Source organism: Lissotriton vulgaris, chromosome 2_1 (genome assembly GCF_964263255.1).
Source record: "Lissotriton vulgaris chromosome 2_1, aLisVul1.2, whole genome shotgun sequence".
NCBI classification, from domain to species: Eukaryota; Metazoa; Chordata; class Amphibia; order Caudata; family Salamandridae; genus Lissotriton; species Lissotriton vulgaris.
Window position 1 is genome coordinate 535,838,179 of NC_141687.1, and position 22,627 is coordinate 535,860,805.

Consider the following 22,627-nt stretch of genomic DNA (forward strand, 5'->3'; position numbering starts at 1 on the left):
GCTGTTCACTATCAGGTGTCCCTTGCTGTTCATTACATAAAGGTTGCCACCACATACAATGGGCAGATAAATATTTTCCACATTAAGGATGACCTACCATGAGATATTTGAACGCAAGGCTTTGTGACTGACAGCAAATGTGTGCATTTTGCAACCAGAAAAAGTCACCTGAAGTCTGAAGTCACCAGAGTTAGACAATTGGAAAATGTCCTGTTGTGGGACTGATGAGAAGAGTGTGTCCTTCATTGCCAATGATCAGAGCAGGTAAGAGGTCTTGGAGGCTGTATTTCGTCTCTCGGTGACTGCTGGGAATGACTGTTTCCCTGGGTTCCATTTGAAGGATGGACGTCAAGGTTATGTGAAAGTACTACTTTTGCGTCTTTAATAGAAAGGAAAATAAAACACTTCATGGCCATGTTGGCCATTTACGTAACTAGCCTGTTGCTTCAAATCGCTGTAGAATGTATTGTGGTGGGAATTGTGTGTAAAATAAAAGGACAAAATGGCAGTTTGTGCCCACACGAAAAGCCACAGCACATTAAAAATTGGGCCTTCTGCAAATGTGCTACAGGATGGCGTGAGCATTGCGTGGCAGGAGCTTGCCGGGATCAACAGGGGCACATATGAAGATGCAAATGCTTATCAATATTCTGCATATATATTTTACTCTGTAAGGCTACAATGTTTATGTGAAATGCCCTCTTACATTCTGGGCAAAAGACACCACTTTCTATTTCCTTCTGTTTGCAATAATGCAAGAAAGAAAACATACAGTATGAAATGTATATACCTAGGCACACTGTAAAGTACGTGAAACAGACAATGCTGCAATCAAATCAGCAAGTGTCTGCGGAAATAATAAACCCAAAGGGAAATTTAAAATTAAGCACCAGTTAAAGGGTTGGCAACAGTAAGTGTAACCATGTACAGGAGATAAGAAAGGGAATCTGCGTGGTGGAGTACATTTAAACGAAAATACACTCCTGTAAAATGCAAGCATTGAACTCATTTGTGGTAGGTGGGTCATTCGAGGGATTGGCGTTGACTAATCAACTAATCAAGGAGTCTTTCTCTTGAGCAGGGGTCTCCAACCTTTTCTGTAACGAGAGCTACTTTAGATCTGTGAAAATGGTAGTGAGCTACTGCGGGCCAAGTTACTTGCACGTTGTTACCAGACATTCCCTCACCCAGCTTCATTGACTTTAAACCTAATGTCCATAGAGCCCGATACTATGGTTTGAACAAAATACTGTTACTTCTGACACTATGATAGGGCTGGTATGTGCGTCAGTGAGCACATGGTCTCTGAGGATGCATGAACATGTGTGTGAATTGATGAGAAATATGTTGATGGGTGACTGGAAGGCCTGTGTCATATGTACTTGTGGCTCAGGACATATCTTTTGCCATATTTGACACCGTTACATGTACAACACAAACATGCAAACATTTTTTTTAAATAGAAACGTGCAGAAAAATGTTGGGCAAAGATATTGATAAAAATAAATATTTCTCTGCACTTGATGAAAAAAATGTCTGCAGTTGAAACTTTTCCCATAAAAAAAGGCTGTATTTTTCAGCTATAAATATGGCAACGTGTCTACCAGCCGCTTGGAGCAAGATGCGTTCCATGTGTAAATGTGACACTTTGAAATGGGAGGAAATTGAACTCAAGAGATAACTTCATTTTTCTATGCATTTCATAAAACGAATCATTTTAATTTCTATTCAAGTCAAAGTGTCTCTATGAACAGTAGGCTTATTACTCCTAGTGGCCTGTAGACATGGTGCCATTTTTATAACCCGAAAATAGTCATTTGTTTAAATGTGAGGAATTTAGAATGAAGAAACATGCTTCATAAAACATTGGGACTTAATTTGCTTAATTTAAAGTAGAGAAAATATTCAGGTAATGTTTCATAGGAACATTTTTCTTCACTTTAAATGTCTCCCATTTAGGTTTAAAGTATTTTATTAAAGGGTACAGCAGTAAACAAGCATTAGAAATGCAATAGGTCTCGCAGCATTAGAGTTAGTGCTTTTAGAATTGTTAATGGGTTTTTTTGTAAATCTTTAGCATGAGGTTGAGGGTGAGTGAGGGTGAGTGAGGGTGAGTGAGGGTGAGTGAGGGTGAGTGAGGGTGAGTGAGGGTGGGTGAGTGAGTGTGAGTGAGGGTGAGTGTGGGTGAGTGTGGGTGAGTGTGGGTGAGTGTGGGTGAGGGATTGAGGGTGAGGGGTTGAGGGTGAGTGAGGGTGAGGGGTTGAGGGTGAGGGGTTGAGGGTGAATGAGGGTGAGGGAGGGTGAGGGGTTGAGGGTGAGGGGTTGAGGGTGAGGGGTTGAGGGTGAGTGGGGGTGAGTGAGGGTGAGGGGTTGAAGGTGAGTGAGGGTGAAGGTGAGTGAGGGTGAAGGTGAGTGAGGGTGAGGGTGAGTGAGGGTGAGTGTGGGTGAGTGTGGGTGAGTGATTGAGGGTGAGGGGTTGAGGGTGGGTGAGGGGTTGAGGGTGAGTGAGGGTGAGTGAGGGTGAGGGGTTGAGGGTGAGGGGTTGAGGGTGAGTGGGGGTGAGTGGGGGTGAGGGGTTGAGGGTGGGTGAGGGGTTGAGGGTGGGTGAGGGGTTGAGGGTGAGTGAGGGTGAGGGGTTGAGGGTGGGTGAGGGGTTGAGGGTGAGTGAGGGTGAGTGAGGGTGAGGGGTTGAGGGTGAGGGGTTGAGGGTGAGTGGGGGTGAGTGGGGGTGAGGGGTTGAGGGTGGGTGAGGGGTTGAGGGTGAGTGAGGATGAGGGGTTGAGGGTGGGTGAGGGTGAGTGAGGGTGAGTGTGAGTGAGGGTGAGTGAAGGTGGGTGAGGGGTTGAGGGTGAGGCGTTGAGGGTGAGTGAGGGTGAGGGGTTGAGGGTGAGTGAAGGTGAGGGTGAGTGAGGGTGAGTGAAGGTGAGGGTGAGGGTGAGTGAGGGTGAGGGGTTGAGGGTGAGTGAGGGTGAGGTGTTGAGGGTGAGTGAGGGTGAGGGTGAGGGGTTGAGGGTGAGTGAGGGTGAGGGTAGGTGAGGGGTTGAGGGTGAGTGAGGGTGAGTGAGGGGTTGAGGGTGAGTGAGGGTGAGGTGAGTGAGGGTGAGGGTGAGTGTGGGTGAGGGTGAGTGTGGGTGAGGGTGAGTGAGGGTGAGGGGTTGAGGGTGAGTGAGGGTGAGTGAGGGTGAGTGAGGGTGAGTGAGGGTGAGTGTGAGTGAGGGGTTGAGGGTGAGTGAGGGTGAGTGAGGGTGAGGGGTTGAGGGTGAGTGAGGATGAGTGAGAGTGAGGGTGAGTGAGGGGTTGAGGGTGAGGGGTTGAGGGTGAGTGAGGGTGAGGGGTTGAGGGTGAGTGAGGGTGAGGTGTTGAGGGTGAGTGAGGGTGAGGTGTTGAGGGTGAGTGAGGGTGAGGGTGAGGGGTTGAGGGTGAGTGAGGGTGAGGGTAGGTGAGGGGTTGAGGGTGAGTGAGGGTGAGTGAGGGGTTGAGGGTGAGTGAGGGTGAGTGAGGGGTTGAGGGTGAGTGAGGGTGAGGGTGAGTGAGGGTGAGGGTGAGTGTGGGTGAGGGTGAGTGTGGGTGAGGGTGAGTGAGGGTGAGGGGTTGAGGGTGAGTGAGGGTGAGTGAGGGTGAGTGTGAGTGAGGGGTTGAGGGTGAGTGAGGGTGAGTGTGGGTGAGGGTGAGTGAGCTACATCTAATTACTTCAGAGGACTGCTTATAGACTGTTTAAATTACAACCATTGTCGATAGTAAGTACTATTGACCCTGATAACGAAAACACACAACACCAGCTGTCACAGCAGACTGAAACACCCCTCTAACGCACGCTGGTTAATAAAACGAGGCACAACACCGAGGAATATTGACCAGATCACTAATAAGATTGGAGCGCCAATTGATTTTGAACCAAATCAATAGGAGATTAACACAATATTTGTAAAGCAGTGGAATGTGGTGGGGACGTGGCGCAAACAATAAGTGCAGCTAGATCATATACTCAAATACATCCAAGATAGGGTGTTAACGAATAGCGGGTAATTTAACTGAGTGATGCGGCTTCGCACTATGTCCTCAAAGTAAAATGGAGATTAGCAAGCTGGAAAATCTGGAGGGTTACTTACATGCCGCTGGTACCAAAAGTGTCTGCCCGCTTCCCTCGATGTGTACACGGGCTTGTCTTGGCCGATTATTTTTAAATAGGTAAGCCAGAGCGCGCCAAACCAGATTGCTCGGTATTTCCGGGTCACGTGATCAGGGCATTCAAGTCTACGCAGTGCCAGACTCTATGGTGCGTGCGTGCTGGTACAGCAGGCAACACTAGAATGCTGACCCTTAAAAACAAATCAGAAGGCGCTTCGTGAAATCGGCGACACAATAATCTTCGGCACAATAGTAAAAGCAAGCACCAGTAGAGGCGTGTTTGGAAACCGAAGACTGGGTAAGGGGAGAGATGCATGGATTGGAGAGATGCAGGCTGTACTATGCAGCCCCATTAACGATCCCGCCCAAGCAACCATTTTGTATTTATTTACCTGGACAGCCGCAGTGGCGGACTGAGGAACGCTCGCGATATTTACAGGCAGCGCTACTGGATATGGAGCCTGCGTGTAGAAATAATTGGAAACAAGGCTAGCGGCAGGCAGGCAGGGGAGGAGAGGAGGAGGGGGGAGGAGAGTAGGGGAGGCACGGCCTAGCGGCCGTGCAATCAAGTAGTGAGGGGGCGGAGCTGGGGGAGGCTGTGGAAGAGAGTAGGCAAGGCGACACGGCGGGAGGGGGCGGAGCGGGTAAACAAAGACGGACATGCACGCGCCCGTGACTTTTAAGGTCAATGCGCATGCGCATAAGCTTAATGCGCATGCGCATTGACCTTAAAAGTCACGGGCACTGCAAGGAATCGCCACGATTCCTTGCAGTGTGGATAAAGAGTGGATAACTCGCAATACTCTCGCCTTGCTCGATGCGCATGCGCATCGACAGGCGAGACCTAAAAAACGAGGAGAAATAAAGACATTTCTCCTTATTGTGCCTCCCTTTTGTCTCCCTTGGTGAGGCGTACGTTTTTGGCGCTCCCTCAGACTTACAATTTCTGGTAGGTCTGGGGCAGTGTCAAACAGCCATGCATGTTACTGGACACGCCCCCAGCAACACCCATGGAACGTCTCTTTCACCCAGCTTGCTGCGTGAAAGGGGCGCACATATTTAAAAGGCCATGAAAAGCCATGTGATGTGGCTTTACGTGGCCTTATAAATGTACCAGTGGTACATTGCGCCACTGGAGCGTCAAAAAGTGACGTTCCGGCAGCGCAACAGTGCCGGTATGAGGTCCCTCAGTATTTTCCTTTGAAATCTAGACAAGTTAGATATTCTATCATTTTATTTCCCGTTTTGAACTTAATTGCAATTATCACTGATCTCTGATCTATTCTGATACCAGAAGCGAGTGCTATGAAGCGCTTGCAGTTGACCATGTTGTCAACCCAATAAACAAGAATGACACACATGATGGTGTTTCCACAGCACAAGTGGTTGATCACAATCACTCAAGAATCTGACCTCACTAAAACATGTCATGTTAGGACCAAAGGAGGTTGCACTGCTACATTTCACCCAGGTCTGCAAAAAATACCTCTGTAATTGAAAATGGTAGATTGTTGAAGGTTCTCAGATGGAATTTGTGAAGATGGGGAAAGGGTGGGAAAGATGGGTTTTTGCAGTAGACCAGCGGCCTATTGGCAAAAATGGAATCAGTGAATTCGAGAATCTTTACGAGTCCCCTGAAAATCCTCAGGCATTCATAAACACGAGTCTGCAATGGCGTGTGGATTCCTATCTGTGCAGACATCACCACACCTGCAGGATTATCTAAGCAGGACTTTCACCAGGTAAAACCTGACAAAGTTTGTGCAGAGAAAAATTGCAGCTCACCGAGACGTACCTGTACTAAGGATGAAGAGACGACGGTTAAAAGGTGCGCATCCTTCTTTTAAAAGACCAGAGCGGGAGGCAAAGTGTGTGCGCGAGCAGGGGGTAGAATGCATATAAATGCACCCGCCCTGACAAGTAAAACGCTGCGCCAAAGGGAAGCAATTTGTGGCTCGAATGGGTGCAGGGCCGCCGGCGTATGGTTAAGGGGATGGAGACGAGAAGGGGGAGATTGAAAATATGCACGACACCGTAGAAAGAAAGGATGGAGGCTTAAGGCACGCTGAAGGGCGAGGAAGGCGAGGGAGGGAGGAGAAATGTCAACAGTTTGGACAGGTCCTAGTACTACAATAGGTGGGGGGGGGGGGTGCATGTCAGATCAGTTTTGGGACAGAGCTGCGTGTGCTCAAATGACTTTATCTTATATTGTGCTTACCTATTTATGGGTGTACCTATTGATTTGTGACGTCTTTAGCGCCAAATGCTGAATAGCGCTGCGTTTAGGTCCCAGCAGAGCTACCCCCAGAAAACAAACTGTGCTGTTGGAGAATGTTGTGACTACAAGTTGATGCTGAATAAAATGTGCTAGCATGGCTAGAATGGAATCAGTCTACTGTCAGGGTGTCACCATAACCTCAGAAAGTTTGTTGGGTTGGGAAAGAGTCAGCCGTCAAGCTGCGCTCCTGCCGGCCATTAGCCCCCAGAGAGACCGATTCTCTTCTGGCCACTGAGGGGAAGGTCTGGCCAAGTCTTGCGGGCAGATTAGCTGTTTAAATGATAGAAGTGAACAAACCCCATCAGGAGACGGGGGAGAAGGAGTCTGTGTTCATCAGGAAGAAAATGCATTTATTTAGCAAACGCCGCAGGCAGCAGGGCGATCTTCCGACACAGCAGCCACCCGCAATCTTAAGGGTCACCTTAAAATAGATAGATTTTTTTTTCAGTGAGGAGAGGGTGCAGTGAGGGACAACAATGGGGTGCGGAAAATCAAACTCCACAGGTGGGATGGAGAAAGGTTTTGTTGGCGGGCTCCTCCCAGAGGGGGCAGGGAGTGGGACTCGAGAAGGGAGGCCGGGCTCGGCGAGGATTAAGAAGACACATGGCTCTTGGTGTGCGTTGAAGGGTAAAACTCATGCTGAGTTGCCTTCTCCTAGGGAGCAACCAGCAGGCAAGGGAGGGGAAGCCTGCAGCTGCAGGCAGCACACAGACCCGGGCGACTGTAGAACCGCAGTTGGGAGATCAGAAGGGGGAGCGGGTCCCACACTGCAGAGACGCAGGTCCTGGTCCTCGCTGCACTGCTAACGGGTGTTGGCGCTGGGTTAATTAACAAGCATTTATAATGCAATAGGGAGGGGGCACGGAAAACGGGAGGGCAAGGGAGGGGGTGAGAAGGCGCAAAAAAATATTGTGTAAATAACAGGTATCATGTAACACTCCAAACAAAGTTTTCACTCAGCCGCTTGGTTATATTTGCATCGCCATTTCACTTTTACTTTAAGTGGCGAGCAGGGGGTAGAATGCATATAAATGCACCCGCCCTGACAAGTAAAACGCTGCGCCAAAGGGAAGCAATTTGTGGCTCGAATGGGTGCAGGGCCGCCGGCGTATGGTTAAGGGGATGGAGAAGAGAAGGGGGAGATTGAAAATATGCACGACACCGTAGAAAGAAAGGATGGAGGCTTAAGGCACGCTGAAGGGCGAGGAAGGCGAGGGAGGGAGGAGAAATGCGAGAAACGTGTGAAGCAGGGGGCGGGGGTAGCGGATACCTTTGAAGTGCACTTCAAAGGCTTGTTTGCAGAGCGCACGCTGGGGGATGACTGTGGGAGGGAGGCTGGTGTCTGTGCACGCGCTTTTAATGGCAATGCACATGCGCATTGAGCGAGCTTTCACGGGCACTTCATGGAATCGCCCGATCTCGGTAAGCTCTGTATAAGCCCCTTTATATCGAGCTCCCGCTCTCAATGCGCATGTGCGCATTGAGATAGGTCGCTCGACCTAAAAAGGATAGGCAATGATGTAAGGAGTCAATGCTTCTTCCAGGGCTCGCTTTCGATAATAAAGTTCAAATGTCCCAGCCTCGCAAGGGCTGCCCTGGGTGTCGGCCCTGTGTGCTAAACCTCGATGAGGGACTGTAAACAAATACCAAACCCTCCGTACCCTCCATTTCAATGAAACAACCCCCCCCCAACAACCACCTGTGCCCTCCTCTCCCCCCCTTCCCCCCTGTCCAGTGCTGTATAAGTTAGAACGTAGATACTCTCAACTCCTATCCGTCCTCTCTCCCACCGTATGTATGAAATCCCCCCACTCCCACCCCATCTGGACCGTGTGCTATATCGGCGGTGTGATTCTCAGAAGCCTCAGGTATCTTGGGCATGTAAGTTCTTTGAATTCTGTGGCCAGTAGTGCATGAAAGGGTTGCCACAGCTCCTCGAATTGTTCAACCTCCCCGGCCAGTGTGAGTGATATCTTTTCCATCCCCAGAACATGCCACAGCCTGTGTAGCCAACCTGTAATAGAGGGGGTAGTGGACGTGCGCCAGTGTATTAGGATGTTTTGAACCGCTGAGCCCAGCGCGATGGCATTCTGCCTCCCCCTACGGGATTTCAACGGGTACATTAAGCCATTGGGGAGACCTAGCAGGACATAAGCCGGAAAGCGGGGCAACTCTACACCAAAACAAGTATCTATCTCATTGATCACCTCTATCCAATATTTTTGTAGCAGTGGGCAGTCCCATAAAATATGTGTCAGTGTGCCTACCTGCCCACAGTTGCGCCAACATGCGGTGTCTATGAGCCGGTTCATCTCATGCAGGCGCTCCGGAGTATGGTACCAATACATAGATACTTTGGTGAATGTTTCGGTGAGTCCTACATGATAGGCTGAGTGTCGTGCTCAGTAAGAGATTTGCTCCCATTCCTTGTGGCTAAGTGTTCTCCCCAGTTCTCTGTTCCATCTTTCTCTGCCGGGGATATAAAAATGAGAGGGTGGGGGCTGCAGCATTTTATACAGATCAGTTATGAGTTTAGTGTCTGATGTGCGCGTCGCCAACCACCTTTCATATGGCAACAGTTTTCTGTCTGCTGACTCCCTCACTTGTGGCTGCAGGGCCCAGTGTCGGACCTGCCAATATCTCATTCTATCTGCCTCGGTCATCTGGTAACTCTCTTTAAAGCTCTTAAAGGGGAGAATCCCTTCCTCACTGTATATGTGAAAAAGTGCTCTGCAGCCCCTCGCCCGCCAATGCGCGAAGGCTCCCGGTTCCATCCCCGGTGTAAAGTCTGGGTTGTCCACAATAGGCGTGAACGGAGAAGGGAACGTGGTGAGATCAAAAGGCTTGTTGGTGGCCTCCCATATTTTCAGCGGCACCCTCGTGACATAAGATGCATAAAGGTTCGGGGAGCGGTGTGGTCTGCGCAGAAACAATATTTCTTGCAGGGGCCGCCCCGCTACCGCTTGATCCTGGAAGAGCCAGTGTTTGTCTGACTCCCACCTGCTCCATTCCACCAGGTACCTTAGCTGTGACGCCTGGAAATACTTGTGAAGGTCTGGGACACCTAGTCCCCCCGACTCTGGCGCTAAAGTTGTCAAAGCCCGCTTCATCCGAGGTTTATGGCCCTGCCAAACGAAACGGGACACCTCAGTCTGCATCTGCCGTATCCATCCCCTAGGGGGCTGTAGCGGCAATGCACTGAATAAGTACAGGATCTGGGGTAAGACTGTCATCTTGATCGCCGCTACCCTGCCGAGCCAGGATATCGTCCCCTTGTTCCATCTCCCCAGTTCCTCTTTTACTTTCTTGCTCAGTGCTTCGTAACTAACTGTTACCATTGTCTGCAACGTGGGTGCCAACATGATACCCAAGTACTGTACATGGTGCCGTGACCAACGCAGAGGGAAACGCCCCTGCAAGTCCTGCCTCGTCGCAGGCGTCAGGGAGACATCTAAGGCTGTAGACTTCCCCACATTCATTCTAAATCCGGCTACTCCCGCGAAAGCCTCGAGTTCGTCCATACATGCGGGCAGGGCCCGCCTCGGGTCCTCGAATGTAAAAATCACATCGTCTGCATAGAGGCTAACCGTGTGAGTATAACCTCCCATTCACACACCGGTCGCGTCCGGGTTCTGTCGCACTCTTTGGGCAAAGGGCTCCATGTAAAGAGCAAAAAGGAGAGGGGATAGCGGGCACCCCTGTCTCGAGCCGCGTTCAATATTGAAGCGTTTCAAGCCGCAGCCATTGACACGCACCGCCGACGACGGAAACTTGTAGCAGTTAAACACCATGCATCTAAATTAGCCCGACGCGGGGGCTGCAGTGTTTTAATAGCGTCGCCGTGCGCCAATCAGGCCGAGTTATTTCCGGTGCTGGGGCACCTGGGACTTGTGGTCTCCCTCCGCTCGGCGGCCGTGGGAGGACGTGCTGCGGTGGCGGGAGGGAGACACAGCGGAGTTGCAGAAACACAGAGGGCCCAGGGATCCAAGGCTAACTGCTAACGAGTAAGTAATGCCCCAAAAATAGTCTCAGAAGAAGAGAGAGAGAAAAAGAAAGAGAGAGAAAGAGAGAGAAGGAGAGAAATATTAATGTGATTTATCTCAGGGCTCGATCCCTCTGCCTCAGTACTTTAGCAGTAGGTCAGGTTGTAACTGGATAATATATGGCTGGGATCGATAGTGGCAGATGTAACAAGACCTGCTTCATTTTTACAGAGATCTTAGCGGGCAAGGAAAATTAGCGCAAACAGGGAATACGTATTTGGCCCTGTCTCAATAATATATACAAACGAGTTAAAAACATTGCATGCACATGGAACGAAACCAGAATGATAGCCTGTTTTGCGAACGTAGATATTGCAAGATGTTGGAATGCGTCGGACTACGTTTCCTAATAGGGCGTAAACCTCAATCGCCAAAGGCAACCAGGCCTTTCAATTACACAAATAGCAAACAAAATAAGGAACCAGCATTACAACGGCTAAGTTATTTGAAGCATTTATCCTTATGCTTTGAAACGCATCCATGAAAACTGCCAGTGTTTTAGTAATGACAAGTTGCAAGGACACAAGTAATGCTCAACAATATACAATATTCACATAAATAAATGTGTTTAGCCTTCTTTGATTGACAACTTTTCAGTAGATCGAAAACTGTTCCATTTGGTCGAGAATCTTGAATACACGCAGGTGCACTTGGAACCAACATGGGACCTTCAATATACGGGCAGTAATTTATTTTTCCTTACGGCGAAGAACTTGCTGTAAAACATATTTTTTAGGCTTTTTGCAATTTTTCACAACTTACACAGGCACGCACTACGTCACACATACACATAAATACACATGCTAAAGCACAAAAGGTGCATATTAAACAAGCAGGCAGGCTGATACAGACAAACATCAAACACACATAATACACACACATTGCAACGCAGGCATTCATTTTAACACGTACGAAGCACACACATGCAGGGAGCTGTGTCTGAATTTGCCCCCTTAATGAAAACTCGTGCTTTCCGAAAAATGAGGAAGCTGGTCTGGTACGGAAATTGAGAAGTTGGGACCGAGAGCGGAGGATCGATACTGCTCTCTTTTAACAGCTGCAGTCCCTTTAATTGCCATTGCACTCACGGCAGTCTTCGTTCTTGCCGCAGAACAATGACGTCACTTCCGGCGATCCCGGATGTGCGTGGCTTTTGTACGAGTAATCCACCGACTTCCGGTATATGAAAAGGTGAGAGAGCTGCTCTCCATTGAGGATCTGCGGTTCGAGTCCCAGCCAGCCGGCAGACTGATGGTTTACAGTAGGTGATTTTGGCATTGTGTTCGAGCCAGCTGTGCTTTTTAAAAATTTATTTTAGTATTGTGATGGAGTGAATTCGTCAGTCACCACGACGACAAAGCTTGTTTTCCTTTGCAAGACCCATTCCTCGGGCCATGAGCAGGTCTGTCCGCAGTTGTTTAAAGAGTCTAACAATCGGATTCCACTAAACTATGTGTTTATGGAAATACTCTATGAAGGAAGTGCAGCCTCGGGGTACAGAAAGTATCATATCACAGCAGCGCCTCCCGGCATTCCGCATTACAATAGAAAGTCCCAGAAACCACAGATCAAAACGATCACAGAAACCACGAGAACTTACGTAGTGTCTGCATTTTATATATCATATCATGTACTTGGAACTATATAAAGGTTTTGTTTCTAAACAATCATAGTGTAGTGCCCCTCCCCCTTATTTTTTTTTTAACCTTCTCAGCACCCACTACCTTCTCTAAGATAAAGGCCAACCCATAATGCTGCATTACGATGGCAATCCAGGCTAGGGTTATTTTTGAAACCCCAAATGGAAACTTTTCAAAATCAACTGCCAATATAAAGATGGCAAGCGTTTGCTCTTTTCAAAACTTTCTGCATTCATCCATGGTTACGTTTTAATTTCTTTAAATAGAAGAGACAGACAATGCATTAATAAGTAGTAGTTTAATAGACCCAAGAGTTAAAGATGGTTATTCCACAGATTTAAATTTCGAATGAATAATATAAAGAGCATGATGAATAGAATGTTTGCAATTGTTAAATCTATGATTTTAAAAAGAACTGTCAGTTAAATTGGAATATTATGGTTAAGATTTCCAGTATGCAACTTTTATCAACATGTTAAAATGTAATAATTCTGCTTTTATTGCATTAATAAAATGTGTACTTTGACACAGTAGGGACCCTAGGGCTTAAGCAGGTGCGTCCTATATAGGAACTGGATAGCCAATTTTTAGAGCAACAGGCCAACATGCCTCTTGTTGCTGGACCTTTCACTGGCATTTGAGATGGTCCGCCATTCCATTCTTATCAATTGTTAGGCTTCGTTGTTGACCATGCATTAGCATTATATCAAATCAAAACATGTTTTATTTGATTATTTCACATGATAATCATAAAAGCACAGTAAAAAAAATCCTATGAAACAGAATCATAACATGCTTGTAGTCAATCAGTAGGTTCTATAGAAAATTACAATAAAATTGATTTCCTATTTTTAAAAACATTCTTTAAAAACGATAAAGCAGATGTAATTATAAATTCATCTTCCAATGATTATAAAACCAGGAAAGTGGGACGACATTGCCTTAGACCAATTTTCCTTTAAAAGGCATAATCCATCTCTTTCTTTCAAACAGATAAAATGTACAAAACAATAATACATGGATGGTCGACTGGTTAGATTGGTCGTAACATGGACATTTACACAAATCCCTGGACCAATCATTCTGTTCTGGAAATGAAATATATCTATGGATAGTTCCCAGTCTAAAGCGTGTTAACAGAAATCTACTATAATCTCATATGAACATTCCTAGATAGGGCTAAATTTTAAAGGTCGTTAAAATGGATTAATGGGCTTGAACTGTAGCCTTTTATAGTTCTACCCCTCTTCTGAGATCTTCCACAAAAGACAAACGTTTATTTTTAAAATCCTTCCTTAATATAGAGCATATTGTAGTCTGGTCAATATAATACTCAGGATGACCTATGTTGAACATAAACTTTCTAATACATTCCAGCTATTTTATATTCTTAACCCCTAACTTGAAACAATCTGTTAGAATCTGTCACTCCACACCACTTTACCCCCCTCTACTCACCTCCACTCTATGCCACTCAACTCTATGCAAATCTGTTCCACTCTCTGCCACTTAACTCTAGATTACTCTACTACTCTCTGACCCTTGACACCACTTTACTACACCCTTTGACACTTTACTCCGTTCTTCAACACTGCGCTCCACTGCTATAAGACACTCAATACCCCTCCACTCTAAGACACTGCTGCACGCCGTTCCCCTTAACAACACTCAAAGCTCCTCCCCTCTGTAGCACTAGCGTTTGGCCATGCCGCACTGCAGACACACTGGTGTGCAACATGGCTAAACCACATTAGCAAAGCAATTAGCTCTTGCGCAGGTGACATATTTTGGCTTTGCTGCTGTTTCTGCCACTAGAGAAGGCTTCATTAAATTATAGCTTCCTGTGCATCAACGCAAAGTGAGACCGTGGTATCACAACCGGATTGTTGATGCATATGTCCGTTTAGTGGCTTATTTGTGGTCTGACTGGCAACCTATATTTTCAAGTCCCTACCTTGATTGGACAGTGTCCTGAAAAGGGAAATTCAGCCCGTTAGGATTACATGGTTTTACAAATTATGATATATATATATATATACACATACACACATACTAGCAGCCCGCCCCGACGTTGTCCCGGTATGAATTGCTGCCGGCCAGTAGTATATTGTTTTGTAGGATTTCGTTTTGATAGCATTTCTTATCTGTGACAGGCCTGTGAAACGCTCCGATTCACCGTGCACTGCTGATGCACTTAAGAGTGTGCGTTCAGTAGTGTGTGAACTCGAGTTTCCCTACTTTATTTTTCCTTGAAATATTATATAGCACGAACTTGACAACATGGCATGAGCACAATTTACATTACAGAAGAACACATTCATTTGTGGTAGGCACGGGGAGACAAAGCGATTTGCCTGGAATCACAGGATGTTGAGCTGATGCCGAGATTCGAACGTAGCTCCTCGGCTCTAAAGTTCGCAATTCTAGAACTTGTGGCAGGATGTGTGTCTAAAAGCGTATGTCGGTGCTGGCCATCAATGAGAGAGACCTGTGCATTTTTCAAATGGGTGGTGAAAAAATATGAGTATGTTGCTGGAGATGTGGGCCGCCGTGCCACCAATGTACTTACCGGGGGAGGGTAAACACCCATTATTCCGCAACTCTCTTTCCGCATACCATCACTACCCATACTTTCATTACGAAAGTACCATGACTCTGCAATGCCCTTATAATGCATGGCATTACATTTTATATGCTTTTACCACGCATACATTTACAACGAAATTCGTTGTAATTGCATGAATGGGGTACAGGTGTATTTTAGGGTTCAGGGCTAGGTTTGGGTGTTGGGGTACAGGGGTATTTTAGGGTTCAGGTGTAGGTTTGGATTTTGGGGTATAGGGTTATTTTTAGGGTTCAGGGCTAGGTTGGGGTTACATTTACCTAGGACTTGGTGATGACCGGTTGAAGGTCGATATACTGTAATGAAGGAAACCATTATAGCTGTACATCAATAATATATACTTTTGCAGCGTGAATCTTTCTGGATTCACTATGCTGTGCATTATTCTGAGGTCTTGTGGTTGGGTCCGGAATCGTAGTCTTTTCTTTCTTTTTTTCCGTAGCCCAGGTGGGCGTTGACGTCCCACCTTTTGGTGTACTTCCGGTAACGTCGGCACGCTTTTTGTGGAAGCTCCCACCTTTGGGTGCCATCTTCAGATTCTTTTTTCCGCCGTTGGGTCCGGATCGTCACCTAGAGACTTCAGAGTTTTTGGAGGAAAGAAGAGGAAAAAGCCGTATTCTACACGGAAAGTATTAGAGAAGACACCGAGAAACAAGATCACTGTACCGGGACGACGAAGAAGGAGGAGAACTTCGAGGTCTAACGGAGAATGCGCACACAGGGAGCCCCCTGAGCACAGGAATGGACAAAACACCTTTTAAATTCTGCCATAACTGCCACCACTAATACGCGCAGAAGGGCCAGCACCCGGTTTGCAATCTCTCCCTACCGGTCGACCACGAGAGCAAGAATTCCAACGCCTGCTCTGCCTTCACCCTAAAGACCCTCAGGGTTAGAGAGAGACCGAGAAGAGACAACTAAAACATGCAAGGAAACGGCCAACCTCCGTCGCTTCGGGACCTGGGCCTCTCCAGCGACTAAGAGGATAACATCGCCGACTGACCAGATGATTACACGGTCGTAGAGACCGATAAGAAAACATCTAAAGCGGTAGGAGAGACGCCGACCCCTAAAACCCCAACAGACTCTCGAAAGCCTGAGTCAGACTCTCGAAAAATAGAGTCTAACTTCAGGAAACTCTTGGATGACGGACAAACGGTCGCACTCATTCTATTAGATCTGAGTGCGGCGTTTGATACCATATCTCACAAAACTCTTCTGGCCACACTAGAGAGAAACAGCATTCGCAGTGTTGCCCTACAGTGGATTAAGTCCTTTCTTACCGAGAGGACCTTCCAGATCAAATCCAGCCTTGCCTGCTCAGACACTTTTTTCGCCCCACATGGAGTACCACAGGGCTCCATCCTGAGCCCGCTGTTTTTAAATCTGTACCGTAGACCACTGGCCGACCTAGCGGACTGCGCAGGCCTAACACTAATGACCTACGCAGATGACTCCCAAATCATTTTCTCACTATCAGAGTCTAATCCCGCAGCCCCTTCTCTCCTCAAAATTGGACTCCAGAAAATTTTCAACTGGATGACCACCAACCAGTTGAAATTAAACTGTGATAAAACCGAAATCCTCCTACTAGGGAAAAATAAGGAGCTCTGGAATTCCTCCCATTGGCCCCCTGAGTTGGGAAATCTTCCCTCTCCAGCAACCCAGGTAAGAAATCTAGGAGTCATCATTGATAATGCTCTGTCAATGAAACAGCAGGCAAACAAAGTCGCAGGCCTGTGCTTCACCATAATAAAATGGTTGAAAAAAATCACATGGATGCTGCCCTCTGCCACACAAAAGACCGTAGTCAACGCACTAATAACATCGCGTATTGACTACGGCAACATCCTCTACCTGAGTTCAAACCAAGCAGTCATCAAGCGACTCCAAATGATCCAAAACTCAGCCGCAAGACTCTTGTGCAGGATACCAAAGTCTGCAAGAGTATCAAAATACCTGAACGATCTACATTGGCTCAGGATTGAACACCGGATCAGCTTCAAAACCCTGAGCTACATGTTTAAAATCAAAGCCAAAACGGCACCAACCTATCTGCAAGCGTTAGCCACCCCCTACCTACCAACAAGAAACCTACGCTCCCTAACTGCAGCGAATTTCGCTGTTCCCAGATTCAGACTGCAAAGAACTGGCGGAAGATCTTTTTCTGTCAGAGGGCCAATTCTGTGGAACACACTTCCCCCTACATATCCGGAAAGAGGAAAACTACGCTAGCTTCCGCAAATATGTAAAAACCTAGCTTTTCCAGAAACAACTGTGCTAAAACCATACTCGGCATATACCTTTGTCCAACCTTATGTCAAAGGCGCCGGGAAACCCTTGTTGGGTAGATGCGCGCCATACAAATGTAAAAAATAAATAAATAAATAGAATGTCTGACATAATATCGACAGACAAAATATCTACATACAAAAATATCGAAATCAAAAATATCGGAGTCATATCTTCATAAAGGTAAGTACAAAAATATCGAAAAATTAATATCGTAGTACAAAAATATCGAAATTAAAAATATCGTTTTTTTAAATGTATTAATAATAATGTAAAAATAATTTTAAAATACATATAATTTTACAAATATTAAATAAAAATATTAAAACATAATTAAAAATTAAAACTAATACATATACATTTAAAATAAATTAAACACTTAATAATTTAATGTAATTTTATTTTTTTTAATTTCATTTAATTGATTTAATTAAAATGTATTTTATTTTTACCCTCTACGCCTGTACCCCAAAACTGACCCTGAACCCTAAAAATACCCCTTTACCCAAAAACTGAAAACTGACCCTGAACCCAAAAAATACCCCTTTACCCAAGAACTGAAAACTGACCCTGAACCCTAAAAATACCCCTTTACCCAAGAACTGAAAACTGACCCTGAACCCTAAAAATACCCCTTTACCCAAGAACTGAAAACTGACCCTGAACCCAAAAAATACCCCTTTACCCAAGAACTGAAAATCATGGGTTCTCACTCTGCAACTCTGGGCATTAAGCTTGCTTAATCTCCACAACGGCCCCCCTGCGGCGGGATGCCTGGCTTTCACCTTGGGGATGCCCTGTAGGGGCTATCTCACAGAGAAAAGCCAGGACGGGTTCCCAAGGCAAGCGCCGGGAAACCTCCGGGTAGCTGTGCGCTCAATAAATGCAATAATAATAATAATACCCAAAATTAATTATTATTTAATTACCAATTAATTATTAATAAACAATAACAATAAAGTAAATATATTAGCACATTAGCTGTAATTAATTTAATTTAATAATTAATATTATTTTTTCCCAATTAAGAATAACAAAAATTTATATATATAAAAAAATTACTCTAATGTAATTAACTAATTAATATTAATTAATTACCAACTAAGTAATAATTAAAAATATGTACAAAATTATATTAATTAATTAACTAATTAATATTAATTAATTACCAATTAATTATTAATTAAAAATATTTACAAACATATATTAATTAATTAATTATTATTAAATTACTTCCCATCCTATTCCCCTATAAACCCATAACCCGCTACAGAACATATTTATCAATTAATCAATTAATTAAAATTAATTAAAAATTAATTAATTAATAATTCCTACTAATTTATTTAACATAATTAAATTACTTCCCACCCTATTCCCCTATAAACCCACAACCGGCTACAGTACTAAAAGACAATATTTAATTAAATTACATTAAAAATAAATAATAAAACATAATAAATACAATATAATATACACAAAATGTATTTAAAAATTGATATTAGTAACATCGAAATTATTTATTTCGATATTATTGACATCGATATTTAAAACTTCGATATTACTAATATCATACTAATATCGATATTAAGACTGTCGATATTACTTACCTTCTATATTATGTCCCATCGATATTTAAACTTCGATATAATTGTATATCGAAATTTAAAACTCAATATTTTGTCTGTGTACCAAATAAATAAACAAAGGGAGCACTGGTGCAGAAAATCTCGACAGCCGCAGTTGCACCCAGGGACAAACAGCCCAGCTGATCCTTCTAAAAGAACTCCCAGATGGCGAAAGCTGGCGAAAAGCCACGGTCGTCGAAGCATGTCCTCGAAAAGGTACTCTCGACTTCGAAGGAGAAGAACCCAAAGGCTTCTTCGACGTAGACGACTACGTCGAAGAGGTCAGCCGAAACACTCATCGCCAAACATGCCGCCGAGATGGAGAGAAAAAAGAGAAGGCTCAAGGCTGAAATAGATAACATCCTGCAAAGGAAAAGGTTCACAATTCCGTTGACGCAGACAATCGTCGAGATAGAGGAGGAAGAGGAGTTTGACGCCGAAGAACCGCCGAAAAATCTCCTGAGCCCCAGGAACACCTAGAGGAAGAGGGCCTATACTACGACGAGGAAGGCGCGATTACCAGAGGACGAGTTTCGGCTCTGCACAGTCGGTGGCACAGGACCTGGAGTGGCAGGACCTCACCGCCGACAGCCCAGAAGAGCCCGTGGAGTCGTACCCTTCGAGGCCTTCGCCGCCAGATGACATTGGGGTCTACAACATGGTCATCAGGAACGCGGCAACGGCTTCTGGAGTCAAACTGGAGGAAGAAAAACCAAAGGCATGCTTCCTCTTAGAGACCCTGCTGCCCACTCAAACAAGAAGTCAATTCCTCCCCATGCTTCCAAGTATCCTGGACCCAGCGAACTGCAGGTCTGTCACACCTAGGACTGAGAAGAAATACAAGCACTCCTCTAAGGATCCCCCCCCCCCCCTCCTTTACATCCAAGAATCCGTCATGGTGGACTCCATTATTGCGGCAACAGCCAGGAAAAGGGCAAACGTCCCAACAACCTCAGGCCCACCACCAGACAAAGAAAGTAGGAGGATGGACCTAACTGGGAGAAAAGTAGAGGAATTCAGCGGTACACTGGTGCATTGCAATTTCTAATGCCCTAATAAACAGACATGCATACCGGCATTGGGACGAGGTTGGACAGCTACTCAAACCCCTCCCTGAACAATACCAACAAGGAGCATCACACCAGGTGGAGGAAGGCAAGAATATAGCAAATTTGTGCCTGAAATCAGCCTTGGATGGGGCAGACCCATCCAGCAGGCTCATGATGATAGGGGTCACAGAAAGAAGGCATGCCTGGCTGAGGATCACAGGCTTCAAGCCGGAAGTACAGAACAACATTCTGAGCACTCCATTCAATGGAGAAACACTGTTCGGGGCACCAGTGGATGAAAAACTCGCCCAGCTCTAAAAGGAAAATGAGACCGCAAGGCCCATGGGGGCCTTGCAATTCAGAGACATGAGAAGGTGTACACCGACACAGAGACCAAGCGGAAGGGGGGGAACCAGCCGGGAACATCACATCAGACATTCCAGCAGGCCTACCAAAGCGACAATCAAGCGCAGCAGGGCCAGCAAAAACAGACCTGGTAGTACCAGCCTCGGGGTCAGTCCTTTCGCGGGAGGGCGAACTGACGAGTGCAAACAAGAAGAGGGGGCCAGCAACCCATCTCAAAGTGACTCCATCCCACCAAGCATGCCCACCCACACAATCCCTCTGAAGGTGGGGCACAACAAGGTCAACAAAAGAGGGTTACACGGACCAAGCATCAATGATCATGTAACACCAGTAGGAGGCAGGCTAAAACATTTCTTCCAGGAATGGAAGAGGATACCTACAGACCAATGGATACTCAACCTCATACAGTTTGGATCCTGCATAGAACTGGAAAAGAAACCACCAAAGAGGAAGGCGCACTCAGCAAAAGAACTAGCGCTACTCCTAGAAGAAGCACAAGAACTCCTCCAAAAGGAGGCCATCGAACCAGTTCCATTCAGAGAAAGAAACAAGAGAGTGTACTCATACTATTTCCTAGTACCAAAAGTGGACGAAACGCTTAGACCCATCCCGGATCTAAGGTTTCTAAACCGATCTATAAAAACACAAAAATTCAAAATGACATCTTTACAAGAGGTCATTTCTCAAATAAGGGTCGGAGACTTCATGTCCATCATAGACCTCAAAGATGCCTACCTGCACATTCCCATGAACAGGCAGCACAAACATCTACTACGATTTACCATCAACAAAGAACACTACCAGTTCACAGCCCTAGCCTTCGGACTAAAAGCTGCACCAGGGTCCTCACCAAGGGCCATATGTATCAACATACCCTTTGCGATTTGTTAATAGCGATTTTTAAGGAATCGCTATTTAGAAATCGCAAAATGGTATGTATGTAGAAATTCGCTTTTTTTTTGCGATTTCTTAAAATTCCTTAATTGCGATTAGCAAATTGCTAATCGCAAGTAAGGAATTATTTCCCATTCATTTCTATGGGCCAGGAGGCCCAAAGGAATGAATGTGAAATTAATCTCAATTTGCAATTCGCAATTTGCTAATCGCAAATTAAGAATAATTTCAAGGGTGCTGTTGCACCCCTGAAATATGCATGGGTGCACATGTGGCGCACATACATGCCCTTTGGGAATGTATGTGCGTCACATGGCACTTTGAAAAATGCAACTTACCACCAACTAGAAGTTGGTGGTAATTTGCGATTCCTTAAGGCCAATTTGAGAAATTTTTTGGCTTCTTACATTGCATTTAAGGAATTGCAAAATTTGTGAGTCCTTATATGCAATCGCAAAATAAGGAATCGCAAATTTTGCGATTCCTTATTTTTGAAGCAGATTTCCTTGATACATACCATTTGTCCAAATTGCATTCGCGAACGCCGAAATTCTGCGAATTTCAGCGTTTGCGATGTCAATTTGGCTTGATACATATGGCCCTAAATGCCTCGCTGCCGTGTCAGCGCACCTACGGAGGGAAGGGATTCATGTATACCCTTACCTCGACGACTAGCTAATAAAAGCAGGTTGCCACAGGAAATGCAAGGAACACGCAGAGTGGGTCACAGAAACACTGACAGGCCTGGGATTCTCCATATACTGAGGGAAATCCTCAATGTAACCAGAGCAGGTGAAGATCTTCCTAGGAGCACAGATCAACACCATACAGAGCAAAGTGTTCCCCAGCGACAAGAGAACACTTGCCCTGCTGAAGGAGACACGCCACTACAAGAAGGGGCGGGTTCTGACAGTGAGGACAGCGAGCAAGATCATGGGGATGATGGCACCCTGCATACACCTGGTCACCATTATACAGCTCCACATGATACCATTCCACGAATGGCTGCAACAACAATGGTCACTCGCTACAGGAAGTTCGGAAGATCTAGTGGTTGTAAATCATGCAGTGAGATAAACAGGTGGAACAAGGAGAACATAACAAAAGGGGAGCCTTTAACACCACCAACCCAAACAGTGACCATCCCACAGACGCATCCCAGATGGGATGGGGAGCACACATGAACAAGCATACGGTGAGGGGTATGTGGGCCCCAGTAGATGCGATCAGACACATCAACTACCTGGAACTGAAGACCGTGCTCCTCGCCTGGAAGGCCTTCCAGAAACAACTGTCAACCAGAGAGTATTGATACAAACAGACAACACAACAACGATGTTCTACATCAACAAACGGGGAGGAACACAATCAGTGGCACTATCCAACCTAGCGCAGGAAATATGGAAATGGGCCTTCCCACTCGAAATAGACCTACTGGCCATACACCTACCAGTGAAGGACAATGTGGAAGCAGACAGCCTCAGCAAGCAGACATCAGCCTCCCACGAGTGGGGGCTGAATGCACAGGAAACGCAAAGGCTATTCAGGAGGTGGAGAACACCAACAATAGACCTATTCGCAACACATCCGAATGCCAAATGCCGATACTTCGCATCGAGGCAACCAGAGGAACAATCCCTGGGGAATGCCCTATGGATAAGCTGGTCAAAAACATTTGCCTACGCT

At 45.8% G+C, this 22,627-nt stretch overlaps 1 protein-coding gene across 2 annotated transcripts in view; it reads left to right on the forward strand.

Moving 5' to 3' along the window:
* The window catches only part of DBR1 (debranching RNA lariats 1), an 80,563-nt gene that overhangs the window by 19,041 nt on the left and 38,895 nt on the right, over positions 1-22,627 (forward strand). The window contains exon 1 of one of the 2 annotated variants that reach the window (XM_086955484.1): positions 11,618-11,710. The exons of the other annotated variant lie outside the window; for it this stretch is intronic. The gene's annotated coding sequence lies outside the window, so the exon portion shown is untranslated. Of the gene's footprint in view, positions 1-11,617; positions 11,711-22,627 lie in introns of those variants that run through there. 2 annotated transcript variants of the gene reach the window in all.